This window comes from Arvicola amphibius, chromosome 9 (genome assembly GCF_903992535.2).
Source record: "Arvicola amphibius chromosome 9, mArvAmp1.2, whole genome shotgun sequence".
Classification (NCBI taxonomy): domain Eukaryota; kingdom Metazoa; phylum Chordata; class Mammalia; order Rodentia; family Cricetidae; genus Arvicola; species Arvicola amphibius.
In genome coordinates, this window is record NC_052055.2 from 79235890 (window position 1) to 79245174 (window position 9285).

The window sequence follows — 9285 nt, forward strand, 5'->3', positions numbered from 1 at the left end:
ATCAGTACTTATACAAAAATTTTAGCCTCAGTCTAATGGAGGCCTGGATCATTGGAGTAACCATCCTCCTCCTCCATATCTTGTCCCACTGGAAAGTCATGGACAGTGACATGCATGAATTGTTGTCCTCTATGAGGACAATGTCTTCTTCTAATCTAGAGCAGCTGTTGAGGCGTCTGCCTGAGGCTCATCTGAGGTGATGTCACTCTGGCATGAGCTCTCTTGACATTTTTGACAGCAGCTATTAGAGCATAATCTTCCTCTCTGCAAACGAGAGGCTTTTCCATGTTGTGGTCCACGTTTTCAGCTTTAAATGACTGTTCCTAAATGTCCCACTACACTGCCATTCCTCAAGCCTCCTTTGTATTCTGTGTCAGTCACCATGCTATGATAATTCTGAAATTCCGTTATAACCTATGGGACTACCTTTGCACAATTTATGGTTGCCCCAAACAGTGTTATAGAGGGTGTGAGAGTTCATGAAATCTGAGATTTCCTTCAAGAGATTACAAAAGAAGAGGTGTATATAAAATTCTGTAGCTCGAGTTGACAATTGTTGAATGAAGTGAGGGGTATAGTGAGGAACACAATAATTTTCTGTTACTTGTATATGTATCCAACATGGCAACAATAAAAGGACTGAAGCATATACTCTTAGGAAATAAATGTAATTACAATTAAAATGCATGCTCCAGAGGAGAGATAGGCTGGAGACAGTACACACCTTCTGATAACCATGAAACACATTCATTCATATTATTTAGAGAAGTCAAGTTATTTACTAGGGTCTTCTGTTTGTGTGTTGCTTTCATTGGTTAATGAATAAAGAAACTGCTTTGGGAGTGTGAGTGGCTGGGAGCCGGCAGAGCCGCAGAAGGTTTGCTGAGCCCGTTACTGCCGCCGCCATGTCCCGCTACCTTCGTCCCCCCCCCCCCCCCCCCAACACGTCTCTGCTCATCAGGAACTTGGCGGTCGACACCTGGTCTGAAGATTTACGTCGGGAATTTGGTCGTTATGGTCCAATAGTAGATGTTTATGTTCCGCTTGATTTCTACACTCGACGGCCAAGAGGATTTGCATTATGTTCAATTTGAGTATTTTCGTGATGCTGAAGATGCTTTACATAATTTGGACAGAAAATGGATTTGTGGGCATCAGATTGAAATACAGTTTTTCACAGGGGGATCGGAAGACACCAAATCAAATGAAAGCCAAGGAAGGGAGAAATGTGTACAGCTCTTCACGATATGATGATTATGATCGATGTAGATGTTCTCGGAGCCGAAGTTATGAAAGGAGGAAATCAAGGAGTCGCTCTTTTGATTACAATGATAGGAGATCTTACAGTCCTAGAAACAGTAGACCCAACTGGAAGACCACGGCGTAGTCGAAGCCACTCCGACAATGATAGATTCAAACACCGAAATTGATCTTTTTCAATATCTAAATCCAATTCAAGATAACGGTCCAAGTCCCAGCCAGCCCAAGAAAGAAATGAAGGCTAAACCACGTTCTAGGTCTGCATCTCACACCAAAACTAGAGGCACCTCTAAAACAGATTCCAAAACACATTATAAGTCTGGCTCAAGATATGAAAAGGAATCAAGGAAAAAAGAACCACCTAGATCCAAATCTCAGTGAAGATCACAGTCTAGGTCTAGGTCAAAATCTAGGTCAAGGTCTTGGACTAGTCCCAAGTCCAGTGGCCACTGATAGTATAATCATGATACTTTCTAGGCATGTATCATTCATTTACTCATAGTTTGGTATACTTAAATTATCAGGAATACAATGTTGCAATGATGCATTTAAAAAAAATAAAATAAAAAACACTTGTTCGTTTCCCCTGTACCAGGCAATGGTTATAATTAAAATGATATGCTGTTGAGAAGCCACTCTTAAGAGTCCAGTGTGTTTAATGTTATGGGCAGCTACCAATTTGTGGTGTCTCTGCATATTTTTGTAAAGATCCTCATTTTTTTAATGCTTGAAGTATTTGGTGAAAAGATGTTGGTTGACCATAATTTGCAACATTGTCTTATTAAAAATAAATTTTCATATCCATATTTGGTAGAAGTGTTAACCTAGAAATGTAGCTTGCTAAGAAGATAGAATGATACAAAACTGAAGTTGTAGCCTCATTACAACACTGACTGCTCAGACACATTTAGGTTCAGGGTGGACCTTTATGTCTTGTCAAGATGTCTAAGCCCATGGTGATTATTCATGATGCATTGTGGAATAAGTTTTGTTTCGTTTGTTTGTTTGTTTTGGTTTTGATTTTTGTTAACTCCACTGTCTGGGGAATGATGCCAACTGGGTTAAATAGTATTTTCAGGGAGATTGAACTTTTCAGTGAAACATGGAGAGCCTTCCCTGCGGTCCCCTTTCCAACGCCCCACTGCTTTCAAAGAATTGAAACGTAAAATTATACATAAGAAAAGAATTCCCCCTTAAGTTTTGAACATGTCAGTGATGGCAGGAATCATTTTAAGGGGAAAAGAGTGTTTTTTTTAGCATAGTTTCTCTAAAATTTAACTATTATTATTTAGGGGTTTTATTTTGTTTGTTTTTTTTTCTGTTAGGAGCAAGTAAACTGTTTGAAAGTACAATTTGTTTATATACATAGTGTAAAACAAAGTGAATTTTGATGCTTACAGCACTTGGTATGTGTGTGTTTGTATCAGAGTCTGTGTGTCCTTTTCATGAGGAAGGCTTGCTCTTTACACCTCAGTTTATTAATGTAGGCAAGTTGAAAAGATGACACTCCTAGGTGCCGTGAATTTTTGGAAAATGTTGAGTTTTAAGCAAAGGCCACATCATTTAGTTTTTGATAATGTAGGACTTGACTAAAATAAGGAAGTGATACCCTTAAATATTTATAATTTCTAGTATTTCTCTTCAAGATCGTTAGGAGACAGTAAAGTGACTTGAAATGTCCAGTGTCATTTCAGAATTAAAAGCAAGCATCTCTAAAATCTCAGACTGCTTGCTTATGGAGGTGAGTTGAATTAGCCTGGGGGCGATCCTTCTAGAGGATTACCTGATTTTTTTTCTTTCAATTTTGATTTTAGAAATCTAGGCCTTGCTTGTAGAGAATAAAAGATGGTTTTTAAGAACTGTTTGTGGAATGTGTTTGGAGGATTAATTCCAGAATCTTTGTATATTTAATAGTATTTTTAACTTTCATTTCTTTACTATTTGCAGTTAATGTTCTTGTTCTGCTATGCAATCATTTATATGCACGTTTCTTTAATTTTTTTTTAGATTTTCCTGGATGTATAGTTTTTTTTTTATTAAAAATTTCCGCCTCCTCCCCGCCTCCCAATTACCCCCCTCCCTCCTCCATTCCTCCTCCCTCTCCTGTCCAGAGAGTAGTAAGGGTTCCCTGCCCTGTGGGAAGTCAAAGTTCCTCCCCCCTTGATCCGGGTCTAGGAAAGTGAGCATCCAAACAGGCCAGGACCCCCAAAGCCAGTATGAGTAGTAGGGTCCAAATCCAGTGTTATTGTCCTTGGCTTCTCAGCAGCCCTCATTGTCTGCCATGTTCAGGGAGACCGGTTTAATCTCATGCTTTTTCAGTCCCAGTCCAGCTGGGCTTGGTAAGCTCCGAATAGATCAGCCCCACCACCTCAGTGGGTGGGAGCACTCCTCGCAGTCCAGACTTCCTTGCTCATGTTTTCCCTCCTTCTGCTCCTCATTTGGACCTTGGGCGCTCAGTTCGGTGCACCAATGTGTGGCTTTGTCTTTATCTCCATCCATCGCCAGATGAAGGTTCCCTCATGGTCCTGACTTTCTTTCTCATGTTCTCCCTCCTTCTGCTCCTCGTCAGGACCTTAGGAACTCAGTCCGGTGCTCCATTGTGGGGCTCTGTCTCTAGCTCCATCCGTCGGCAGATGAAGATTCAGTCCAGATGGAACTCCACTGCACCAGATCAGGGATTCCTGGCATGGATGTATAGTTTAAACAATAAAAAGGCTATTTAAAACTGTAGCAGTAGTTTGCAGCTCTAGCAAAGAGGAAAGTTGTGGGGTTAAACTTTATATTTTCTTTCTAATAGAAGCTTCTAAAAAGGTATTTTTATATGTTCTTTTTAACAAATATTGTGTGCAACCTTTAAAACATCAATGTTTGACCAAAACAAGACCCAGCTTATTTTCTGCTTGCTGTAAATAAAGCAAACATGCTATAATAAAAACAAAATGAAGGAAAAAAAAGGAAACCGCCTTGGCTTAGTTGATAGAGCAAAACTTAGGTAGGCAGGGAAGACAGAACTGGATGCTGGGAGGAAGAAAGACCAAGTAGGGGAGAGATAACATGGAGCCGCCAGAGACAGACATGCTAAGCTCTCCTGGTAAGCCACTGCCGTGTGGCAAAACACAGATTAATAGTGGGTTAAACTGAGATGTAAGAGTTAGCCAATAAAAAGTTAGAGCTAATGGGCCAAGCAGTGTTTTAATTAATACAGTTTCTGTATGGTTATTTCGGGTGTAAGCTAGCCAGGCAGCTGGGACAAACAAACAGGCCCTCTCCCCTACAACAAAGTCCTGGGGATACAGGCAAGAGAACACAGATGCAATGCTGACCTTTGTGAAGCATATTGTCAACAGAAGAGCCAAAGCACTCATCTTAAATGTAATAAGAGATAGTTTATTCTGGGTAGTTTATTATGAGTTAACACAGCCCTGGGAACACAGCTTTAGCTTACCCTAAACTCTGTTTTCTAAGATTGTCTTAGTTAGGGCTTCTATTATTGTGAAATGGCACCATGACCATGACAACTCAAGCAAAGAAATATTTAATAAGGCCTGGGTTACAGTTTCAGAATTTAGTCCATTATCATCATGGTGGGACATAGTAGCATGCAGATAGACATGGAACTGGAGAAGGAGCTAATAGTTCTTCATTCCGATCTGCAGGCAACAGGAAGTGAACTGTCTACCATACTGGGCATACCGTGAGCATATGAGACCTCAACAACTGCCCCCATAGTGACATACTACTCCAACAAGGCCACACCTACTCCAAAAAAGGCCACACTGCCTAATAGTGCCACTCCCTATGGGGCAAGCACTCAAACATATGAATCCATGAATGCCATACCTTTTCAGACCACTGCAAAGAGGAAGGCAGTTTTACAAATGTTTTATGGTTTTAGAGAACAAAGAAAGCCTTAAATTAAGGTAAGCTAAAAATCCACTGGTGGAGCCTGGCGGCGGTGGCGCACGCCATTAATCCCAGCACTCGGGAGGCAGAGGCAGGTGGGTCTCTGAGTTCGAGGCCAGCCTGGTCTACAAGAGATAGTTCCAGGACAGGTTCTAGAAACTACAGGGAAACCCTGTCTTGAAAAACCAAAAAAAAAAAATCCATTGGTGGGCACACCAGAGAAGTAGGGACAAGGAGGTGAGGGGGTGAGGGAACTATTTTACAGGCCTAACAGAATCTCTAATAAGATTCTTCACTCTCAGATCGGTAAGCTAGTGTCCTGCTAAGTCAATAGCTTCTAAGAGGTTTCTATTTATTATCTATTTATAAAAAATTATTATTTATTATTACATGTGAGTTCTAAGTCAATATCTTCTAAAAGGTTTTATGTATTATCACAAGATGTTAGTTCAAATACAAGGTGGAGCAAGTAATGACTATAACTCAAGGCTAAAACTAGCCAATGATAAAGTAATTAGACTCTCATTTATTGTTTTTATTGTGCTATGCATTTTTTTCTCACCCAGCTTCCTCCCTCCCATCTCTTTTCTACCTTCCCCCTGCTCCCCAATCCTCCCAATTTACTCAGGATATCTTGTAATTTAAAACAATTGTAATCTCTTCCAAATAAATAAAATTATATCTCTCTACCAGTGTCCACAGACTTAGACCTCTTCCAGGAGTTCTGTCCACAGCCAGACACAGCTTCATTTGCAGAATTTTCATTCATAATCTATGAATGACATGGACTTTAGGTTTTTTTTTTTTTACAGGATAAAAGGCAGTGTTTCCAACTATCTGAGCTGACTCCAGTGAGGATCTTCGTGATCCAGCTGAGCACCGCTTTCTAGAATTCTCACAAGGAAAACAAAAACTTAGTGCAGGCCGGAGGGACCCCACAACTGAGTGAGAGGTTTCCTGAGAAGGAAGTCATGCAAACTGCCAAGAGGTCTTGTTCCTGGGAGGTAGTGGTCAGAAAGGCAGGGCTAAACTATGAGGCCCCATCTTTCAGTTGGGTTTCCACTGCCTCCTCAGCTTCCTAGCAAAGTATTTACAAGGGCTCAGATTAGCACCCTTGCACAACCACTTTGTAAATATATTCCTAATCCTGTTCTAAATCCTGTTCCAAAGTAATGAAGAAACAGAAGAAAATTGTAGCACCATCACACAAATGAGATGGTTTTCCCAAGCAACCAGATGGCAGCCTTGTGTTTCAAGAGATCCAAGTCTCTGGGCAGAGTGAGCTCAGTGCAGGAAGAGCAAGTGGCAGTGATTCCAGCTTCCCCTCCTGCCTCTCAATATGACAGAAGAGCCTGCTGAGAACAGGCTGCCAGAATCCTCCGGTAGTGATCTACTGTGCACACATAATGGTCACTACAGTCTAACCCATCATCATCAGCCTCACCATCAACATCACTCTCCAGCCCCAGCCCACTTTGCCTGCTCTCCTGGGTCCCTGGGAGTGATCCCATGTGATCATATAGATCCACAAGAGACTGACCCATGGAGCATGCAAAATAACCGCAATGTCCTTAAATCTTATAACCAGAAACTTCGGAAAAGTCAAAAAGTCACTGAAAACAACACCACTGTATTATGTAAGAATACTTGCTTTCTGTGGGGCAAGAGAGGTACTGAGTGTTTTGAAAACATCCCACTATTCTTCAGAAGAAGAATATACTTCCTCTAACTTCACAAATGATCAAATAAAGTCTTTCCTGTGTTATTAATTATACCATCTCACTTCCAACATGAGGCATGCCCACAAGAGACCATGCCTTGATCATCTTTTCCATGGGCTTTTTGGATGGACCTTAGAATTCAGAAAAATATTCAAATTATTAGATATGGATCCAGTTACAGAGTAACTTATCCCCCAAATATGATACCTGTGTAAACTATATTTTAAAAACTAAAAGAATGAGATCAAAAGCACCTGTGAACAAGAATCTCTGCACAAGAAGCTAAGTCTGCAGAGGATGATTAAAACTAGTGAAGAGTGTGGCAGGTCACAGACCAGAGGCCAATTCCTATCATCTTGGGCAATCTTTAGCCCATTTTAGAGCATTCTTTGTCTACCTCTATGTCAGGTCTGATAATAAAAACTTGATTCTCCACCAATGGAAGGGATGAAAATTTTAACAGATAGTACCAGAGTCCAGTAGCTGAGATTCCACCACTTACTGTAACCTACCTCTGTTAATGTTTCTAACATTGTGTTTGAAAATAATTGCAGGGTATTGTAGTTAAAGTAATGACAGATCATGCCTATTGGCAGATGTTAGACACTGGCCTGTGACATATTCCATGCTGGAGACACACAGTGTTCCTTCTGATCTCATTGGTAATAGGCTGAAATTTTATAAATTATAGTCAGAAGAAATGATCAGCATTTTCTTTCCATTTTTTTTCAGTCTGACTATAGGACAAGGCCAGTTCAGGCATTCTCTTATGTAGTGAGCAGCAGCAGGCAGTCCTGCTTTTCGTCCTGCCCGGATCCCACATGGCTAGCTTTACACCCAAAATAACAACACACAAACTATATTCATTTAAATACTGCCTGGCCCATTAGTTTCAGCCTCTTACTCACATCTTGATTAACCCATATCTAATAATCTGTGTAGCACCATGAAGCAGTGCCTTACTAGGAAGATTCTAGCGTACGTCCATCTTGGGCCGGAGCTTCATCGTGTTTGTCTCCCTGAGGAGAGGCATGGCAGTCTGGCTCAGAGAGCAGAGGCATGGCGATTTATTAACTTCCCTACCCAGCATTCTGTTCTGTCTACTCCACCCGCCTAAGGGCTGGCCAATCAAATGGGCCAGGCAGTTTCTTCACTAACCAATGAATCAACTTCAAACAGAAGACTCTCCCACATCACTCTCCTCATGCCAGGGTCCTAGCTGGTGTCATTCCTGTGGACTCCTGGGAACCCGTCCAGAGCCAAGCCTCTTGCCAACCCCAAAATGGCTCCCTCAATTAAGATATCTCCTTTCTTGCTTCCACATCCGTCCTTCCTCCATCTCAACCATTCCATACACTCAAGCTCTCCCCAACCCTCCCCTTCTCTCCCCCTTCCCTTCCCCCCATGCTCCCAACTTTTGCCTGGTAATCTTGTCTGCTTCCAATTTCCAGGAGGATCTATATATGTTTTTCTTTGGGTTCACCTTATTACTTAGCTTCTATAGGATCACAAACTATAGGCTCAATGTCCTTTGTTTATGGCTAGAATCCACTTATAAGTGAGTACATACCATATTCATATTTTTGGGTCTGGGTTATCTCACTCAGGATAGTGTTTTTCTACTTCCATCCATTTGCATGCAAAAGTAAAGATGTCATTGTTTTTTTTACCTCTGAGTAGTACTCTATTCCACCCCTGTCTTTATCCATTCTTCCTTTTGAGGGGCATCTAGGTTGTTTCCAGGTTCTTGCCTATTACAAATAATGCTCCTATGAACAAAGTTAACAAATGCTGATGTAGTATGATTGGGCATCTCTTGGGTATATTCCCCAAGAGTGGTATTGCTGGGGTCCTGAGGTAGTTGACTACCAATTTTCTGAGAAACCATTACACTGATTTCCAAAGTGGTTCTACAAGTTTGCATTCCCACCAGCAATGAATGAGTGTTCCCCTTACTCCAAATCCTCTCCAGCATAAGCTGTCATTGATGTTTTTGATTTTAGCCATTCTGAGAGGTGTAAGATGGTATCTCAAAATTGTTTTGATTTGCATTTCCCTGATAAGCTAAGGAAGTGAACATGTCCTTAAGTATCTCTTGGCCATTTGAAATTCTTCTGTTGAGAATTTTCTGTTCAGTTCAGTACCCCATTTTTGATGTGTGAGGGTCTTCTGTTTGAGTTGATTTCATTGGTTAATAAATAAACTGCCTGGCCCATTTGATTGGACCAAGCCCTTAGGTGGGCGGAGAGCAGACAGAACAGAATTGCTGGGAAGGGAAGTTAATAAATCGCCATGCCTCTGCTCTCTGAGACAGATGCAATGGAGCCAGCGACCAGATCAGACATGCTGAATTTTCCCAGTAAGGACACCACTCGTGGTGTGTTACATACATTATTAGATA

The 9285-nt window shown here is 41.2% G+C and overlaps 1 pseudogene; it reads left to right on the forward strand.

Annotated features, from left to right (window-relative positions):
* Positions 1 to 905: 905 nt before the first annotated feature.
* LOC119823852 lies at positions 906 to 1713 on the forward strand (annotated as a pseudogene).
* Positions 1714 to 9285: the final 7572 nt, after the last annotated feature.